At 46.5% G+C, this 20,878-nt stretch overlaps 1 non-coding gene across 1 annotated transcript; it reads left to right on the forward strand.

Annotated features, from left to right (window-relative positions):
• Positions 1 to 9,461: 9,461 nt before the first annotated feature.
• On the forward strand, positions 9,462 to 9,536 carry Trnap-cgg. Its single transcript has one exon. It is a non-coding gene; the product is annotated as a tRNA-Pro (tRNA).
• The last annotated feature ends 11,342 nt before the right edge of the window (positions 9,537 to 20,878 follow it).

Genomic DNA, 20,878 nt, shown 5'->3' on the forward strand with positions numbered 1-20,878 from the left:
AAGAAAAAGCTGAAAGCCACACGCTCAGTCATGGTGACGGTCTTCTGGGACTGTGAAAGGGTTATTCTGTTTGCTGCCCTCCCTCGGGATGTAACGTCGACTCGGGTGAGTCGTGTGCTATCCTCAGGAAACTGAAGAAACGACTTCAGCGTGTTCGTCGCCCAAAAGTGCAAACAAAGTTAGGCCTCACGTAGGTCTGTACACCCAAGAGGAGCTCACGAAAGTTCACTGAACTGTTTTTCAACCGCTGCGTGGGGTAGCCGTGCTGTCTTAGGCGCCTTGCCACGGTTCTCGCAGCTACCCCCGTCGGAGGTTCGAGTCCTCCCTCGGACATGGGTGTGTGTGTTGTCCTTATCCTAAGTTAGTTTAAGTTAGATGAAGTAGTGTGTAAGCCTAGGGACCGATGACATTGGCAGTTTGGTCCCATAGGAACTTACCACAAATTTCCAATTTGTTCTTTAACATCCATCCTACACTCTGGATCTTTCTGACTTCTGTCTGTTTGGCTCAGTGAAGGATGCACTTCACGGGGAGCAGTACGTGCGTGACGGGAGGTTATTGATGCAGCAAGATGTTGGCTCCAACATCGACCAATAGAGTGGTGGCATGCAGGCATGAAGCCCCTCCCAGTGACATGCCGTAAGGCATTCGCACTGATCGGAGATTATGTTCAAAAATGAGGTTTCGTATCCAAAAGAGTAGGGAATAATATGGTGTATTGGAATCCTCGATAAAAGCACCCTGCTTCCATTACTTATTGGACGCCCCTCGTATGGAACGTTCCATCAATATTTTTTCCCACAGTTTCTAAAATTCACTGAGAATTCGTCAGCTTAAGCTACTCGCACACATTGCACTCTATTTTATGAACCATATCGAAGTATAATTTCGATGACGATGGATTGGTAGCAGTGGTTCTTGTTCCTTGATCAGACGTGACAACATTGGACAGTTTCTTCTGGCGCATTTAAAGAGCGTAGTTACAGAGACACGGGTCTAAAAAATGTTCAAATGTGTGTGAAATCTTATGGGACTTAACTGCTAAGGTCGTCAGTCCCTAAGCTTACACACTACTTAACCTAAATTATCCTAAGAACAAATACACACACCCATGCCCGAGGGAGGACTCGAACCTCCGCCAGGACGAGCACTCGGGTCTATAATCACACGGACCTACCTGTTAGGATTATCACAGCCACGGACGTAGTACGCCACTCCTGGAATTCTAGAGCGTGTAAGACAGTCGATGGTGTGTTGCTGTACACTGTGCCGTGGTCATGGTGGTCAACATCTTGAACAACACCATAAAGAATCAGTGAAACATTTTTTTATGTGATGTGCCATACACTAACGGAACAGACTGAACACACTGTGATAAAAGTGTACTTGTTTTGTCAGGGGGCTATTGCGTTACTCTTTGTTTTGTGTACAGAATGAGAATTTCACTCTGCAGCGGAGTGTGCGCTGATATGAAACTTCCTGGCAGATTAAAACTGTGTGCCCGACCGAGACTCGAACTCGGGACCTTTGCCTTTCGCGGGCAAGTGCTCTACCAACTGAGCTACCGAAGCACGACTCACGTCCGGTACTCACAGCTTTACTTCTGCCAATACCTCGTCTCCTACCTTCCAAACTTTACAGAAGCTCTCCTGCGAAACATGCAGAACTAGCACTCCTGAAAGAAAGGATATTGCGGAGACATGGCTTAGCCACAGCCTGGGGGATGTTTCCAGAATGAGAATTTCACTCTGCAGCGGAGTGTGCGCTGATATGAAACTTCCTGGCAGATTAAAACTGTGTGCACGACCGAGACTCGAACTCGGGACCTTTGCCTTTCGGGGGCAAGTGCTCTACCAACTGAGTTACCGAAGCACTACTCACGTCCGGTACTCACAGCTTTACTTCTGCCAGTACCTCGTCTCCTACCTTCCAAACTTTACAGAAGCTCTCCTGCGAAACATGCAGAACTAGCACTCCTGAAAGAAAGGATATTGCGGAGACATGGCTTAGCCTCAGCCTGGGGGATGTTTCCAGAATGAGAATTTCACTCTGCAGCGGAGTGTGCGCTGATATGAAACTTCCTGGCAGATTAAAACTGTGTGCCCGACCGAGACTCGAACTCGGGACCTTTGCCTTTCGCGGGCAAGTGCTCTACCAACTGAGCTACCGAAGCACGACTCACGTCCGGTACTCACAGCTTTACTTCTGCCAGTACCTCGTCTCCTACCTTCCAAACTTTACAGAAGCTCTCCTGCGAAACATGCAGAACTAGCACTCCTGAAAGAAAGGATATTGCGGAGACATGGCTTAGCCACAGCCTGGGGGATGTTTCCAGAATGAGAATTTCACTCTGCAGCGGAGTGTGCGCTGATATGAAACTTCCTGGCAGATTAAAACTGTGTGCCCGACCGAGACTCGAACTCAGGACCTTTGCCTTTCGCGGGCAAGTGCTCTACCAACTGAGCTACCGAAGCACGACTAACGTCCGGTACTCACAGCTTTACTTCTGCCAGTACCTCGTCTCCTACCTTCCAAACTTTACAGAAGCTCTCCTGCGAAACATGCAGAACTAGCACTCCTGAAAGAAAGGATATTGCGGAGACATGGCTTAGCCACAGCCTGGGGGATGTTTCCAGAATGAGAATATCACTCTGCAGCGGAGTGTGCGCTGATATGAAACTTCCTGGCAGATTAAAACTGTGTGCCCGACCGAGACTCGAACTCGGGACCTTTGCCTTTCGCGGGCAAGTGCTCTACCAACTGAGCTACCGAAGCACGACTCACGTCCGGTACTCACAGCTTTACTTCTGCCAGTACCTCGTCTCCTACCTTCCAAACTTTACAGAAGCTCTCCTGCGAAACATGCAGAACTAGTACTCCTGAAAGAAAGGATATTGCGGAGACATGGCTTAGCCACAGCCTGGGGGATGTTTCCAGAATGAGAATTTCACTCTGCAGCGGAGTGTGCGCTGATATGAAACTTCCTGGCAGATTAAAACTGTGTGCCCGGCCGAGACTCGAATTCGGGACCTTTGCCTTTCGCGGGCAAGTGCTCTACCAACTGAGCTACCGAAGCACGACTCACGTCCGGTACTCACAGGTTTACTTCTGCCAGTACCTCGTCTCCCACCTTCCAAACTTTACAGAAGCTCTCCTGCGAAACATGCAGAACTAGCACTCCTGAAAGAAAGGATATTGCGGAGACATGGCTTGGCCACAGCCTGGGGGATGTTTCCAGAATGAGAATTTCACTCTGCAGCGGAGTGTGCGCTGATATGAAACTTCCTGGCAGATTAAAACTGTGTGCCCGACCGAGACTCGAACTCGGGACCTTTGCCTTTCGCGGGCAAGTGCTCTACCAACTTTTTTTTTTTTTTTTTTTTTTTTTTTTTTTTTTTTTTTAATTAATGAAATGAATAAAACTGAAAATTCCCAAATGAAAGACATGAAGACATTGCGGATAGTACAAATACAAAAGGAACATGCTCCTGTAGCAATGAAATGAAATTCGTGTCGGGGGCGACACCTGCTCACGACCCGACGTTCGATAGAGCAAGAGAGCCATCTATCGACTCGTTCTCCAGACGTTGGTGTAAGACTGGGTCGTCTTCTCGAAATGAACTAAGGGTCCGTAAGTGTGATCGATGTCTATCTCGGCTTCTTCGTCTATCTCATCTCTCACCCGTCACACCCCATCTGGCCGGCGGGTCGGTAAATGTAAGGCGCAAGTAATTAGCGAAGTCTTGTCTATATTTCTTATGCTGTTGCAGCTTCGTGTGTCCATCCAGGAGAAAATGCCAAAAATCAATTTTGTCCTTTTCCGATTCATTATACACGTAGCCCACCACCATTCCCCGCACCCATGTCACTGCATTGGTTTTTTGGACCGGGAAATAATATTCTTGGGGGAAAAAAAGCGTGTCTGATGAAATCGTGTGAGGGGCGGAGCGTAACAGGAACGCCAATATCTGTTGTGCCAAGTGCCACACTGGAGCCGTCCCACTACATGTTAAACGATGTTCATCAGTGTCCACTGTTGCGCAGCCTAAACATAGTGGAGTGTCTGCCAAATGAATCGCGTGCCGCCGTTGATTCGTTGCGAACTTCCTATTTATCACCACATACCATGTTGAGCGTACCGACGTTGGGAGGTAAACGTTCCGTATAACGCGCCATATCTGTCGCCAGTTCTTGTCTGGGTACTTCTTTTCCAGGGTATTCCTGGGGCACCGGCGCAGTAAGAGTTGGTATACGTCTCGCGTCGTCGGTAGTCGTGTTGTTGGGAAGAAATCTCTGACATAGCTAAGCTCCAAAAAAAAAGACTTGAAATGTGACAGCGTCGGTGAAATATGGCCCACATCGACTGGGGGCAGCATTGAAGTGGGCGCTAGTACGTCGGCCAACGCACCCGAGATATTGCGAAATTGACCGCGCCACTGTCGGAAAATCGTACTGACGAATAACGCCCGTGCCTTTTCATATACGTTCACTAGACCAAGTCCACCCTCTCCAGGTGGTAGCGTAAGCGTTGTGTATCGGATCTTAAACAGGTGTCCCACACTCACGTAGGTTCCGAAAGATGCTTGTATCCGTGATGCCATTGTGCGCGTTAAAGGCAGGACATGCGCTACGTGAGTGAGTCTCGGTGCTAGGTATACGTTAACATAGGTCACCCTCTGAATCATATCCAACGCTCTTAATTTCTGTAACAGCACCATTGTCCGCATCAGCTTCAATATGCGTCGGTAGTTATCCGCTGCTGTCCGCTGCACATCCGTGTGGAACGTAATACCTAGGCATTTTATGGTCTTAACCAAGATGAGCGGGCCTTCCTCCCCCGGTTGTAATCCTCGACCGACATTCATGCAGCGTGTTTTTTGTAGATTAAGCACGCTTCCTGCCGCCATCCCATATCGCTGTATCCATGCCAACGCCGTACGTACTTCTTCGCCTGTCCGTGCCACCAGCATCATATCGTCAGCATAAGCGCGGCAATGAAAGGTCAGTTGTGGCAACGGCACTCCCTCCAACCGTCTTCGGAGACCATATAGACAGGGTTCCAAAGCAATTGCATACAAAAATATCGAAAGGGGGCAACCTTGACGAACTGACCTTGAAATAACGATGTAGTCAGTGCCCCGCCCATTCACCGAGACCTTGGATCGTACGCCGTGTAACAGTCGCATGATCACTAGGATGAAGGCCTGTGGGATTCCCAATCTGCCCATCACCGCATGCAAAAAGGTATGATCCACTCTGTCGAATGCATGATCGAAGTCAATAGCGACGAGTGCCCCACGCACTCGGCATGCCGCTGCTAACGCGATGATATCTCGGTAGTCACTGAGCGCCGTATGTACGTTGCTCTTACCGCCGAGGCAAGTTTGTTCTATGAGGAGTCTATCAGAAAGTGAAGACCGCAGGCGAGCCCCAAGGATGCGCGCGAAAATCTTATAGTCGCAGTTCAAGAGAGTGAGTGGTCTATAATCTCCTGGATTTCTGCCACCGCGTGGTTTGGGTATTGGGATGATGATACCCTCCGTGAATTCGGCAGGTATCTCAGTCTGCGGTAACAGGAGTTCGTTGTACATCTGAATCCAGGTCCGTCCCATGAGGTATGCAAAGGCGCGGTAAAATTCAATTGGGAAGCCGTCCTGTCCTGGGGACTTGTTCGGAGCCCCCCTGGCAATTGCGTCTGTCAGCTCGTCCTCTGTTATCGCTGTGATGAAAGTCTCTGCATCCAGTGGTGGTCCTCTATCGGGCATTTCCGAGATGACATCATGTAGTGTCTCGTGGTTCACAGGTACAGGTCCATATAACTGGCGGAAATAGTCGGTAAACACATGCGCAATATCACGCTGGTGCACAACTTGCTGGCCAGTTTCAGAGATTAGTTCCCTAATCAAAGTCCTGCGTCGTCGTTGGCGTTCACGTACCACGTGGTGCATGGAGGGGGTTTCGGCAGCAACTGTGTCCGCCAGTCTCGCCCGGACCATTATACCCTCCATTCTTAGTCTCGTCAGCTGTAATAACTTGGCTTTTATCCTGCGCATGGCCGTGTGCCTTTCCGGCGTTGGTTGTTGGGTCATCAGCTCCCTCAGGGCTGTAAAATAAAAATCAGCCGTTGTGCGGTTCCACTGCGATTTGTCCTGCCCGTATCGTATCAACGTTCGCCGTAACGTTGGTTTTGCGCATTTAACCCACCACTGGAGAACCGAGGTGTATGCTCGTTGGCGGCGAACGCAGGTCTCCCAGGCCGCCTCTATCGACCGGTGACATTCAGTGTCACGTAAAAGTGCACAATTCATTTTCCAGTGACCTTTACTCCGCCATATCTTCTGACGCGTTAGTGAAATCGTACAGACGTACGCCATATGATCCGTAAAAGCCGCTGGCCAGATTTCGGCATCCAGTATCGTCGTCCGTAGAGCGCGTGTCACGTACACTCTATCAAGTCTACTCGCCGAGTGTCCCGTGACAAACGTATAACCCGGTCTGTCACCATGCTGCAGTTCCCAGGTATCCAGAAGCGCCATTTCGGTAATCAACGCACGCAGTTCCATGCATGGCACATAATGAGGTACTTGGTCCTTTTTGTCGACGACACAATTAAAGTCGCCGCCCACTATATAGTTATCAAAGCGTCCAGCGAACAACGGTGCTATCTCTTCGGTGTAAAAAGTCGCCCTTTCTCTTCGTTTTGTGGAGCCAGATGGTGCGTACAAATTGATGAAACGAACGCCGTCGACAGTGATCGCTATGCCGCGTGCCGAAGGGAGAGACCTGACGTCCTCCACTTCTATTCCTTCCCTGGTGAGAATCGCCACACCGCATCCACTTTCATCGTGCACTGAATAATGTGCCTCGTAACCGTAGAACTCTGGCGGCGATGTGAAACGCACTTCTTGTAGGAGTACAATATCCACGTCCGCAGCGCGTAACATATCTTTCAGCATTTGAATTTTAAGCGGTGTCCGTAGGCCATTAATGTTTATCGTGGCAATGCGGTACGCCTGGCTTGTGTTCATCAGTTGTAGGGCGGTGTCATTAAGCGTCCATCTGCACCCCCGGCGCTCCTCAACACACTAAGTTGGTCAACATTTCCCGACCCCTCCCGGCCTTTGGCCAGGACTGTCCTCAATCGTCGCGTTCGTATTTTCATCCTGATCCTGTTGGTCCATTTCTTGCGCCCAGTCCCCCAGCATATTTCCGGAACTGGTCGAAGGATGGGAGGTAACGTTGTCATCGCTCTGATGTTGGACAGTTGTCATCTCCACTTCCGCCTTCCGGTTACCAGAAGGAGAGTTCAAGTTATCGTCGCTGTGTAGTTCCTGCATCGTCATCTCGGTATCTATTGAATCCACTGGTCTCAGGTCGATACTGTCGTTGTCGTCCACTGTCCCCTCGGGACTATGGCTATCGTCAGCAGAAGTCAGTCGACGCTTCTTTCTTCTCTTCGGCGAACGCTGTTTCCGTTGCCTTGCTTCCGCATCGGCTGTTGGGGTTGCGTATCCTCCGTCTTGGGCCTGGCCTATCACGCTCTCGTTGGAAGCACTGGCAGCCACCACGGATGAGCCTGGAGCGGCCGTCAGCTGCATCTCTTCTGTGGTGTCCTGTGTCTGCTGTGGTGGAACCGGTGGTCGGAGTTCCAGCCCGTTGGCGTCCATGTTCTCTATAGGGGGCAGCTGCTGGTGTCCATCGGAAGTCTCCCTCACGTCGCCTCTCAGGGCTTCCACAAAGGTCAACGGTAAGACAGTCGTCGGTTGTGGCGCCTGAACGTCATCCCGTGGAGTTTGCACTAAACGTCGCTGGAGGCATTCCGAGCGGACGTGACCTTCTTTCCCGCACCCCGAGCAAGTGCGAGGTTGCCCATCATAGATTATAATCGCTCGACAACCTCCTATGTACAAATAAGAGGGGACGTGCTTGCGCAGTTCTATCCGTATTTGTCTCACCCCATTTAAAACGGGGTACGTGGTAAAACTCGTCCATTTTTCGGCCACATGGGATAGAACTGTACCGTATGGTCGAAAGGCGTCGGTAACAAGTTCAGACGGGACCTCAAACGGAAGTTCGAAGACTCGTATAGTGCGGATCCCCATTCCCGCGTGATCGACTGTAACCGCACCAACATTCCCGTCGGCATGACAGAAACGATACCCGTTCGGTGATCGTTGTAGAAGTCTTTCGCAAGCAGCCTCGTCAACAAGCTTGACATAGACGACGCTTGAAACGAGCGATAAATTGATTCCCACGATTTCCTGTGGATCGATTTTTACCTCTTCTCTGAAGAAACGTTCAATCTCGTGTGCCTTTGGTCGTGTATAGTCGTTCGCAAAACTGAACTTCAAAGTCGTTTTTCTGTACGAGTGTGCCATCTCGTTCTAGACTCACAACACCGCACACGCGAAGCTGCTCCGGCGTAAACAAACAGGCGCGCGCACCGCAGCGCGGCCGGCAGGCAACACGGTCCGCACTGTGTCACTGCCGAAGGCAGACTGCCCAACTGAGCTACCGAAGCACGACTCACGTCCGGTACTCACAGCTTTACTTCTGCCAGTACCTCGTCTCCTACCTTCCAAACTTTACAGAAGCTCTCCTGCGAAACATGCAGAACTAGCACTCCTGAAAGAAAGGATATTGCGGAGACATGGCTTAGCCACAGCCTGGGGGATGTTTCCAGAATGAGAATTTCACTCTGCAGCGGAGTGTGCGCTGATATGAAACTTCCTGGCAGATTAAAACTGTGTGCCCGACCGAGACTCGAACTCGGGACCTTTGCCTTTCGCGGGCAAGTGCTCTACCAACTGAGCTACCGAAGCACGACTCACGTCCGGTACTCACAGCTTTACTTCTGCCAGTACCTCGTCTCCTACCTTCCAAACTTTACAGAAGCTCTCCTGCGAAACATGCAGAACTAGCACTCCTGAAAGAAAGGATATTGCGGAGACATGGCTTAGCCACAGCCTGGGGGATGTTTCCAGAATGAGAATTTCACTCTGCAGCGGAGTGTGCGCTGATATGAAACTTCCTGGCAGATTAAAACTGTGTGCCCGACCGAGACTCGAACTCGGGACCTTTGCCTTTCGCGGGCAAGTGCTCTACCAACTGAGCTACCGAAGCACTACTCACGTCCGGTACTCACAGCTTTACTTCTGCCAGTACCTCGTCTCCTACCTTCCAAACTTTACAGAAGCTCTCCTGCGAAACATGCAGAACTAGCACTCCTGAAAGAAAGGATATTGCGGAGACATGGCTTAGCCACAGCCTGGGGGATGTTTCCAGAATGAGAATTTCACTCTGGAAACATCCCCCAGGCTGTGGCTAAGCCATGTCTCCGCAATATCCTTTCTTTCAGGAGTGCTAGTTCTGCATGTTTCGCAGGAGAGCTTCTGTAAAGTTTGGAAGGTAGGAGACGAGGTACTGGCAGAAGTAAAGCTGTGAGTACCGGACGTGAGTCGTGCTTCGGTAGCTCAGTTGGTAGAGCACTTGCCCGCGGAAGGCAAAGGTCCCGAGTTCGAGTCTCGGTCGGGCACACAGTTTTAATCTGCCAGGAAGTTTCATATCAGCGCACACTCCGCTGCAGAGTGAAATTCTCATTCTGGAAACATCCCCCAGGCTGTGGCCAATCCATGTCTCCGCAATATCCTTTCTTTCAGGAGTGCTAGTTCTGCATGTTTCGCAGGAGAGCTTCTGTAAAGTTTGGAAGGTAGGAGACGAGGTACTGGCAGAAGTAAAGCTGTGAGTACCGGACGTGAGTAGTGCTTCGGTAGCTAAGTTGGTAGAGCACTTGCCCGCGAAAGGCAAAGGTCCCGAGTTCGAGTCTCGGTCGGGCACACAGTTTTAATCTGCCAGGAAGTTTCATATCAGCGCACACTCCGCTGCAGAGTGATATTCTCATTCTGGAAACATCCCCCAGGCTGTGGCTAAGCCATGTCTCCGCAATATCCTTTCTTTCAGGAGTGCTAGTTCTGCATGTTTCGCAGGAGAGCTTCTGTAAAGTTTGGAAGGTAGGAGACGAGGTACTGGCAGAAGTAAAGCTGTGAGTACCGGACGTGAGTCGTGCTTCGGTAGCTCAGTTGGTAGAGCACTTGCCCGCGAAAGGCAAAGGTCCCGAGTTCGAGTCTCGGTCGGGCACACAGTTTTAATCTGCCAGGAAGTTTCATATCAGCGCACACTCCGCTGCAGAGTGAAATTCTCATTCTGGAAACATCCCCCAGGCTGTGGCTAAGCCATGTCTCCGCAATATCCTTTCTTTCAGGAGTGCTAGTTCTGCATGTTTCGCAGGAGAGCTTCTGTAAAGTTTGGAAGGTAGGAGACGAGGTACTGGCAGAAGTAAAGCTGTGAGTACCGGACGTGAGTCGTGCTTCGGTAGCTCAGTTGGTAGAGCACTTGCCCGCGAAAGGCAAAGGTCCCGAGTTCGAGTCTCGGTCAGGCACACAGTTTTAATCTGCCAGGAAGTTTCATATCAGCGCACACTCCGCTGCAGAGTGAAATTCTCATTCTGGAAACATCCCCCAGGCTGTGGCTAAGCCATGTCTCCGCAATATCCTTTCTTTCAGGAGTGCTAGTTCTGCATGTTTCGCAGGAGAGCTTCTGTAAAGTTTGGAAGGTAGGAGACGAGATACTGGCAGAAGTAAAGCTGTGAGTACCGGACGTGAGTCGTGCTTCGGTAGCTCAGTTGGTAGAGCACTTGCCCGCGAAAGGCAAAGGTCCCGAGTTCGAGTCTCGGTCGGGCACACAGTTTTAATCTGCCAGGAAGTTTCTTTGTTTTGTGTTTCACTTTATAGTTATTGTATATTGAAGGTTATTTCAGTGTCGTCGTTGTGATATCTTGTTGGTGATTTTACTAACACAAATACCAAGACCGAATTAGAGTTTGTAATCCTTGTTCATATCCTGAGGTCCTTTCTTTTAAAATAGTTGTTATACGTCCACATGAATGACCAAACTGCAAAGAATAGACTTAATATATGATGAATTACCACAAAGAAAACGGTCTAGTGACACACAGTCAACATGGGTTTAGAAAACATCGTTCCTGTGAAACACATCTAGCTCTTTATTCACATGAAGTGTTGACTGGTCCTTTTGACAAGGGATTTCAGATCGATTCCGTATTTCTGGATTTCCGGAAGACTTTTGACACTGTACCACAAAAGCGGCTCGTAGTGAAATTGCGTGCTTATGCAATGTTGTCTCAGTTATATGACTGGATTTGTGATTTCCTGTCAGAGAGGTCACAGTTCGTAGTAATTAACGGAAAGTCATCGCCTAAACTGAAGTGACTTCTGACGTTCCCCAAGGTAGTGTCATAGGCCCTTTGCCGTTCCTTATCAATATAAACGACTTGGGAGACAATCTGAGCAGCCGTCTTCGGTTGTTTGCAGATGACACTGTCGTTTATCGACTAATAAAGTCATCAGAAGATCATAACAAACTGCAAAACGATTTAGAAAAGGTATCTGAATGGTGCGAAAAGTGGCAGTTGATCCTAAATAACGAAAAGTGTGAGGTCATCTACATGAGTGCTAAAAGGAACTCGTTAAACTTCGGTTACTCGATAAATCAGTCTGATCTAAAAGCCGTAAATTCAACTAAATACCTAGGTATTACAATTACGAACAACTTAAATTGGAAGGAACACACAGAAAATGTTGTGGGGAAGGCTAACCAAAGGCTGCGTTTTATTGGCAGGACACTTAGAAAATGTAACAGGCCTACTGAGGACACTGCCTACACTACGCTTGTCCGTCCTCTTTTAGAATACTGCTGTGCGGAGTGGGATCCTTACCAGATAGGACTGACGGAGTACATCGAAAAAGTTCAAAGAAAAGCAGCACGTTTTGCATTATCGCGAAATATGGGAGAGCGTGTCACAGAAATGATACAGGATTTGGGCTGGACATCATTAAAAGAAAGGCTTCTTTCTTTGCGACGGAATCTTCGCGCGAAATTCCAATCACCAACTTTCTCCTCCGAATACGAATATATTTCATTGACACCGACGTACATAGGGAGGAACGATCACCACGATAAAATAAGGAAAATCAGAGGTCGTACGGAAATATATACGTGTTCATTCATTCCGCGCGCTATGCGACATTGGAATAATAGAGAATTGTGAAGGTGGTTCGATGAACCCTCTGCCAGGCATGTAAATGTGATTTGCAGAGTATCTATGTAGATGTAGATATAGATGTAGATGTAGATGTTGACGTTGCACGAATATCTGTATCGTCTACGGGACTAAATCCTACTTTCATTAGTAGGCTATTCATCAGGTGATGCCTTACGTTGGCTGCTGTTTTGCTGTCATCAGGAGTAGAAGTTTACCATTCGTTGGATTACTTCGGATTTTATTTCGCGTTATTAACTCTCAGTATCGTGCCATCATACTCCAAACGCCACTACTTTTCATGTTCTATAGACTGTGGCAGTTCTTCTAGGAATGCTGCATGTAGCTGGATGTTATAGCCTTGTAATCTATTCTAAAACTGTGAGGTCTGAAGATGTTAATCCACCAATTTCTTGCAAACATGGAAAATTTCCGTCGTCAAATTGTAGCTGATGCATCTTGAAATGATTTGTAACAGTATTCTCTAAAACAATGCGTGAAAATGATAGTGAGTTTCGCGGCACTTACTTAAGCGCAGACTACATAATTAATTCAGACGATCAACTAGCCTATTAGTTGCAGTGTATTGCCTTGTTATCAATGTCTACCATACACAGCGAAAATAAAAATTCGTTTCACATCACTGAATACACGTGAAAATTAATGCGAAGGGAGTCTCATCAGAATGCAGTGTGTACAGCGAGGGAGTGATGGAGCTTATTGCACTACTCCACATGTATGCAAGTCCACGTAGACAACGTCTCCCTACAGCACGATCAAACACTGCATACTGCATAATCAGGACTACAATTAACATACATTTCTCTCCCACATGCTAAAGGCATCTAAACCTCCTTCCATAGATTCGACACGTGCCCAGAGACGTCGTCACGTGCGTAGTTCTCCATCACACAGCGAGGTAAATCACTGCTTCAAATTATTTAGACTGTGCCAAAAATATTCGGCTTAATGTCATGTAACAGGAAATTCGCTGTGAAAATATCTGTGGCCATAGCATTTGCCAGTGACGGTACAGGTAACACGACCGGAAGCACCTGCCTCTTCCAGAAACTAGGGCCCTTAAATAATTAATGCCGTAAATCCGCCTCACATAGTGACCTTTTTAGGATGAAGTGGTACTGGTTGATTTGTGTGTGGATTTTCCGTTGCCCATACTCGACAATTCTGTGTATTGACATTTCCTGTCAGATGGAAGTGGTCTTCGTCTGTCCACAAAATCTTCCATGGCCAGTCACTGTCCACTTCCATACCAGTAAGAAATTCTAAAGCAAAGGTCTCTCTTCCTAGCAGGTCAACAGGAAGCAACTCGTGCACATGGTAAATTTCGAATCGATACCGAAGAAGGATTTTTCGTCGGATTTTACGCACCGTGCTCACTTCTAAGTCCAATGTTCGGGCAATTCTCCGCACCCCACCACTCGTCTCCTCCTGTATTGCTGTGGCCACTGGCCACTGCTTCCATTGATGTCGAATCAATTCGATTCCTCCCTCTATCAGGTTGCACACCAAAACCTGTCTTTTCGAATTTCCGAATAATTTTCTTCAGACCCACTGCAGTCATCGGACCAACACCTTTTTTCAAATCCTTCAGCGTCCGGAACTTCTGCAGAGCGATGTGCGCACAGTCATCATTCTTGTAATACAGCTTTACAAGGAGAGGGCGATCTTGCATTGAGACAGTCATGACGAACGTCGCAGACGCGACAGGAGGAAAAGCCATGTACCCGGCGCGTTTATACCAACTTTAGTGAATCTTGTGCGTGATAGGTGTTTTCAGCACCGTCTATTGATCAATTTTCACGCTATTTTTCTCTTCTGCCATACATTTTGCTCCTTCTCCGATAATATTCCGTTGCGATTTGACGTCATCTGATCAGTGGTGTTATTTCTATCACATTTTGAAAGTTTAATTATAATCATCCTGTATACCAGGTTTCTGGTTAATAAACCTGTTTGTGTCTCTAGACAGGAAAGTGGTGTGTGCACTCCTATAAACCTATTGAATTTGTTTCTTTATTTAATGCTACAATCTTTGTTGTTTGCTGCATCCTTCACACCTACAAATCCTTGATCCGCCCCATCCTCTGTTATGCCAGCATAGCTTGGATTTTCGCCCCTCCCCGGTTCTATAAGCCCTCCAAATCCTCGAACGTCATGTGCTCCGCCTCGCCTTCCGCATCCGCCTTCCGTGCCCCACACGCGTCCTCTACGACCTCATCCCCTTCCCCCACCTCCTCCTTTTCCTTGAATACATCTGCACACCATATATTGTCCGCCGCCTTGATCCCCCTCACCCCCCGGTGTCTCCCTTCCTCTCCACCCCCAACTGTTGCTGCACACTTTCCACTGTGTCGCACCCTCTCTCCAACTCCCCACCCTCCACTTCCTTTCCCAATGCAACTTCCACCATCTACCCCTCCCGGATGATGAGCTTCGCCCTGACATCTACCCTTCCTACCAACTCTAACTGCATCTTCCTGCCTCCTCCTCAGGACTCCCTCTCCGCCCCCTCCCTTCTCCTAAGCGGCTTCCCCCTCCTACTCCCCCCCTCTCTTGCTCTCCCTTTCAGTGCCTCTGCACTCCCTCCAGCCTTGTCTTTTCTCTTCATCTTCTGCCCCACCAGTCTCCTGCCTCTTCGTGTACCTGCTGATGCCCCTACTTCCTTCACCCCGCTGCCTCCCCTGTTGTCCTTTGCTCTCCCCTCCTTTTCCATCCTCACTGACGTCTCCCTCGGCAGGTCCCACCTGGCAGTTTTATACTTCACCGTATGTGCTCCAAGTGGGTTTTAAGTGTGTTGTTCTGGAGTGTTTTTAATACTGTGGCTGACTTTTAACCTGTGCATGTGCATCCAGTGTCTTCTTCGTGTTTTAAGACTCGCCAACTGTGTTTTTTTAACTTTGTGGTGACTTTTTTAATTGTCCCCCCATGAACGTCTCCCTGTCAGTGTATTTTTACCTCCATTATCTCACCTTACTCTGTTTTATGTTCGCCTTTTTTATCGCCTTATGTATGTAGCATTTTATTCTTGTTTTAGTTGTCATGTCACTCAGCTGAAGAGTAGCGGATTGTGCCACTGACAGCCCTCCCCTGAACATATGGGGTATGGGATTTAAATCACAATAAAGAAAAAAAAAGTTTTTTGCTGTAAGGCGTCAGACTTACGTAGGCGCACATTTATGTATTAAGTGAGTTCATTTCATGTGCCCTGTCCTGCACGTGCTATTACTGGAGTGCAGCGCACAATTTCACCTCTTGTCTTATTGGGTGCTTATATTACCCAGTTTGCGTTTTTTATTGTTTGTAAGGGTGGGGCTTTTTAATCTTAATTGACAAGTCTGTCTCTGTGAGGATTTTATTTTCTGTCTGTATCTACTATCTTGTACGTACTCTATACACTGTTAGTCAGGGGTTTGTTAGCCAACTGAACACGTAAACTTGAGGTTTAGTGTTCCACTCAGCGTGGCGGTTACTTGCTTATCCCTTGGCCACGTAGCGCGAGTTTGATACAATTTGTGGTTAGCAGTCGAGCGTCCAGGTCGGTAACTGTACTAGGAACTTCGTTTAGACTCCCTTAACTCATTGAAAAATATTTACTTGTTTTTATTGCTGTAATTTTGAATGTCATGCCGTCTATCGTAGAGGCCTGGCCCTATTCCTGTACTACATTCGCTATTTCTCTGTTAGTTAGGCTACCATTTGTCTTTCTTTATGTTGCTCTTGGGTGAAGTCTGCCTGATTGACAGAGCAGGCGCAGCTTCCGAAAGCGGAGCCAAGTCCGTGCACGACCGAACGGCCAGCCGAGTGCAGGTGGGTCGTCCATCACTTAACCTTCTGAACCCAGCACGCCTTGCCAAGATAAGGTTGCATAACACGTCGATGTATTTATTTGTGTCTTAAACATAGCGCGCCTTTCGCAGCGGATCTTTGATCTTTTTGTTCGTTGTTGTTGTTGTGGTCTTCAGTCCTGAGACTGGTTTGATGCAGCTCTCCATGCTACTCTATCCTGTGCAAGCTTCTTCATCTCCCATAATATACTGCAACCTACATCCTTCTGAGTCTGCTTAGTGTATTCATCTCTTGGTCTCCCTCTACGATTTTTACCCTCCACGCTGCCCTCCAATGCTAAATTTGTGATCCCTTGACGCCTCAAAACGTGTCCTACCAACTGGTCCCTTCTTTTTGTCAAGTTGTGCCACAAATTCCTCTTCTCCCCAATTCTATTCAATACCTCCTCATTAGTTTGTTCGTAGCTCTTGTAAATTCTTGAAGTGTTAAGTGGCTGATTTGTCAATTGAGTAATTAGTAAATTTATTTACTTAAATGTGTTTATGCATGTGTGACTCGGCCAACTGAGTGGTTATGAATCTTTCTCCTTGCATGCACTGTTGCTTTTTGATCTGCCCAAACACTAGGAGATTTAAGATCTGTCAGCTTCATGTAGGTTCTCACTGACTGTTTCTGCCATACGAGACGTAATATTTAACACCAGTTTCGTCTTGTCATTTCTTTTGAGTGCCTTGCGCACCTCTCATATCCGGCGGCATAGTAATTTTCTTATATGATACTTATTTGGGGAGTACACTTCTATTTTGTATTGTAAATGTCCAAATTTTTTCGAGAAGAATATTTAACAATTCTATTGTACTACTACAGTTTTCATTATTATATTTAACCAGTATGTTATTAATCAATCGGATACAGTTTTCTGATTGTAAATTATTCTGTTTCTTACTGATCCATGGAACTAGAGGCGTTTTTCCAGTAGATGTTTAATAATCTAACTTAGTGTATCCTGTTAAAATAAAGAGAATGTTCAGAACACGAATGATGTTCAGTCTGTCCCTGGCACCGTCCTTCCTGCCAGAGACAGCCTGATATAGGAACTGCACACCAATCAGAATTTCTCGAAACAAGAAATATTAGGAAAATACATTTTTAGACTGGAGGACAACGGAATTCTGAAGGTTGTCCCGAGCCGTCAGTCCACCAGAAGATGATTTGTTGGTCGACCCATGGAGAAATTGCAGGAAACGTGACGTCAGAGACGGCTTACAGAGAAAGTATGCAAGTAAGTATTCGGTAATTGCTGAATGGTAACTGAATGCTTGTCTGTAAGTGGCAAAAATGGTAAATCTTGTTATCACAACCTACGTGACCTTAGCAGCAAATGACAAATTCCAACCGGATACTGCAGGATCCCACACTGCAGCTGACACCAGAAACACGGATCCTTGATTGGTCCTCACAGTCCCTGATTTGTCACCCCTAGCACGTCTGAGATTGGTCGTGGAAACCTGTACTTTCATACCGAGCTCCACTCCGCAGTCTTCATGAAGAGACACAACATGTGTTTCTTGCATAAGTTGAAACTCCTGAAGCTGACCTTTGGAAGCAGTTTGTTTCTACGCTGCCGTGAATACGACAGTGAATTCGTACCAGTGGTGGTCACTGAAGTCGTGCATGTCGTATTGTTTGATTAACTTTCCTATAGGGCATCATTCACTTCGAAGGTGGTAAAATGGGGGTAAGTGTAATTACTGTCACGTCGAGTTCAAAATGTTGTAAATACCGTTTATTTTTTACTTTAAATAAGAGGAATTTTATTGGCTTCATTAACTTGAAAGGAAATTGAATTCAGGCCAAAATGGTCATTGTTGGTTAACTGGGCACGTGGTGAGGAATGACTATGCGTACTATTAATGTTCAAGACTTTATTTTGCAAAAACGTTAACTGGACTTAGAAGTAGGATGCAGATTCGACTTTCTACAAGAGACGCTCAATACATATTCTTTTCTTAGAGAAGGTTTGTTTTACTCAGGATTCCAATACACCACATTATTCAAATGGTTCAAATGGCTCTGAGCACTAAGGGACTTAACTTCTAAGGTCATCAGTCCCCTAGAACTTAGAACTACTTAAACCTAAACTAATCTAAGGACATCACACACACCCATGGCCGAGGCAGGATTGGAACCTGCGACCGTAGCGGTCGCGCACTTCCAGACCGTAGCGCCTAGAACCGCTCGGCCACTCCGGTGGGCACACCACACTATTCCCCACTCTTCTGGCTACAAAACCCTATTTTTCGACATATTATCCGTTCAAGCCGACGGCCTTACGCCACCTCGTTCACGTCAGAACGAATGTCTTTCTGACTCAATACCCTCCCCATCATTCAGGTACTTCTTTCCTCTGGGTGAATCCATCACTGTGTAACCTCCCAGCAAAATTAAAGTGTTAAATATAAAAATGAAAAAATGGAAATGGAGCCCAAGTGTAACCTCTCCGCAAAATAATAACAATTAAATGAATTTCTCTAATATTGTAAACTCTGAACAAAATTGGCTCCCATTTATAGTCTGTAAGCAGAAATGCATTCACATTTAATGTTACCACAAAATTCTTTTCTCATTTTATGTCAAGTTCGAAATAGGAAAATTTCTAAACACCAAAATAATAAAAAAAGTTTTGAAACCTGATGAATTTTATGACAGCGGCGCTGACCTTCGGCCCTGTGTTCTGAATAACAAAAAAAAAAGCAAAAAATTCTTATCTCAATAAAACTGCAATTATATCTGCCCTTAATTAGTCGTTTTTCGACACAGCTTCGTGCAATGCTGGCGTATATTTTTTTTTTTATTCCTGGATGCAATGATAATGCATTGGAAATTCTTTAAATTGAAATGAATGCTTTTTTTAAAAAGAGTTGCTTTATATTATAAAAATTATTATTGGGGCATTTTTTCTGAACAAATTAAATTACGATTAACATACATTATTAAATATGCGCAAGTCTGCTTCTTTAACTTCTACAACAATACTCATCCTCCAGAATCCTGACCAGAGTCGCGAGCAGAGCACACAGCCGACGCATGCCGACTCCCGCCCACTCACTCAGACTACACCAGCCTACTACCGACTCGCTACTCTCGACTCACGCAGACTAGCCCAAGCAACAACTAACGATAAACTACTCTCTGGTCAGAGATTCTGTTATGCCTCGCCCATCGCCGGCAAAGCATACGTCTTACATAATAACCCTCCACTGGGGGGGCAAAAATTTGGCAGCGATGGTGAGTCAATTGGACTTGCCATGAGCAACAAATTTTTCTTAGTTAACTAACTTTACAATCACAGAATATATACATATATATATAGGTGCATAACATGAAATAAAATATAGTGCACATGCACTGAGTACAAAACATATCAGGTAATGACAAAATGTATACACAATGAGTACAAAACAAATGGCAAAAGTGCACACGCACTGTAAAACTCTTTAGCATTTTTTACAACAAATAAACATAATGAGTACAAATCATATTGACAAACGACAAAAGTGCACACGCACTGTAGTTCAGAACATATCAGCAAATCATAAAATGTATATGCAATGAATACAAATCATGTTAACAAAATGACGAAAGTGCACACGCACTGTAGTACAGAACATATCTGGGAATCACAAAATGTATACGTAATGAGTACAAATGGCATAAAGTGCACACGCACTGTAAATCTCTCTAACATTTTTTACAACAAATAAACATATCAAGGAGTGAAATAAAGTGCACATGCACTGTAGAAGTCTTTATCATTTTACAAGAATTAGGAAAGGAAAGGGAAGGATTGCATCATGGTTATAGCACTTTAGGTTGCACGCAGCCGCATTGAAATTCCATATCTTTCTACAGAAGCAGAACCCCAAGTGAGACAATCTGAAGTTCTTTTCCTTGAAGTATCAATCAGTGTAGCCAAGACACTGAAATGTCGTAATAATATTCCATGTTATCATTTTGATAGTACATTAGGTACACCAAACAGTGGGACCATAACAACATCTCCATCGCTCAAGGTGGTGGACAGCATGTCGTGTCAACACCATATTCTTGTAAAGTACACCAACGTAGAATTAGCGCAAAAACCAAATATAGTGCTCCATGATCATGAGGAAAGACAGGACAAACGGATATTGCAGTAATCTCTGGTAATTAGGTCAGAAGGTGAAGGACATTAAGTCACATAGTAGTCATCATTGAGAATTACACTACTCTAACAATTGATCTGAGGAATTGGTGGCACTCATCGCCCAGTTACTGAACATTTCTGTACCATGTATGTAGTATTACAGAATGTTCACAGTGTGTTCCGGAAGCCTACGCACACAGACTTGTATTTACAAGCTACGAGCTGTCATCACCCCTCACAGCGCAGCGGTGTATTACGGACGCTAGTGCATAGGGCTAGAGCCATCTCAGATCAGGACAGCTTATCGGCAGAGCTCAACCATCTCCGCTCTGTATTTGCCCAGAACGGGTACTCCGAGAAGCACATCCGGAACGCCTTTCGACCAGCACGCTCCAAACCTCAAGAACAACCTGAAGAAGCAGATAACACCACAGGGTTGGTTTTTCTACCGTATGTCGGTGGCGTGTCTTTTAAGGTGGGCAGAATTTTCAAGAAACACCGTATTAAATGTGTTTTCCGGCCTCCAGCAAAAGTGAAATCGATGCTGGGCTCTGTTAAAGACAACCTCGGCCTGAGGAGACCAGGAATATACAAAATCCCGTGCCAGTGTGGGAAATCTTATATTGGCCAGACGTGTCGTACGGTCAAAGACAGATGCGACGAACATAAACGTCACACGAGGTTGGGTCAGCCAGAGAAATCTGCGGTTGCTGAACATTGCCTTGACACGGGACACGGCATGAATTACGAAGAAACCAAGATCCTCT

Source organism: Schistocerca americana, chromosome 4, assembly GCF_021461395.2.
Source record: "Schistocerca americana isolate TAMUIC-IGC-003095 chromosome 4, iqSchAmer2.1, whole genome shotgun sequence".
Classification (NCBI taxonomy): domain Eukaryota; kingdom Metazoa; phylum Arthropoda; class Insecta; order Orthoptera; family Acrididae; genus Schistocerca; species Schistocerca americana.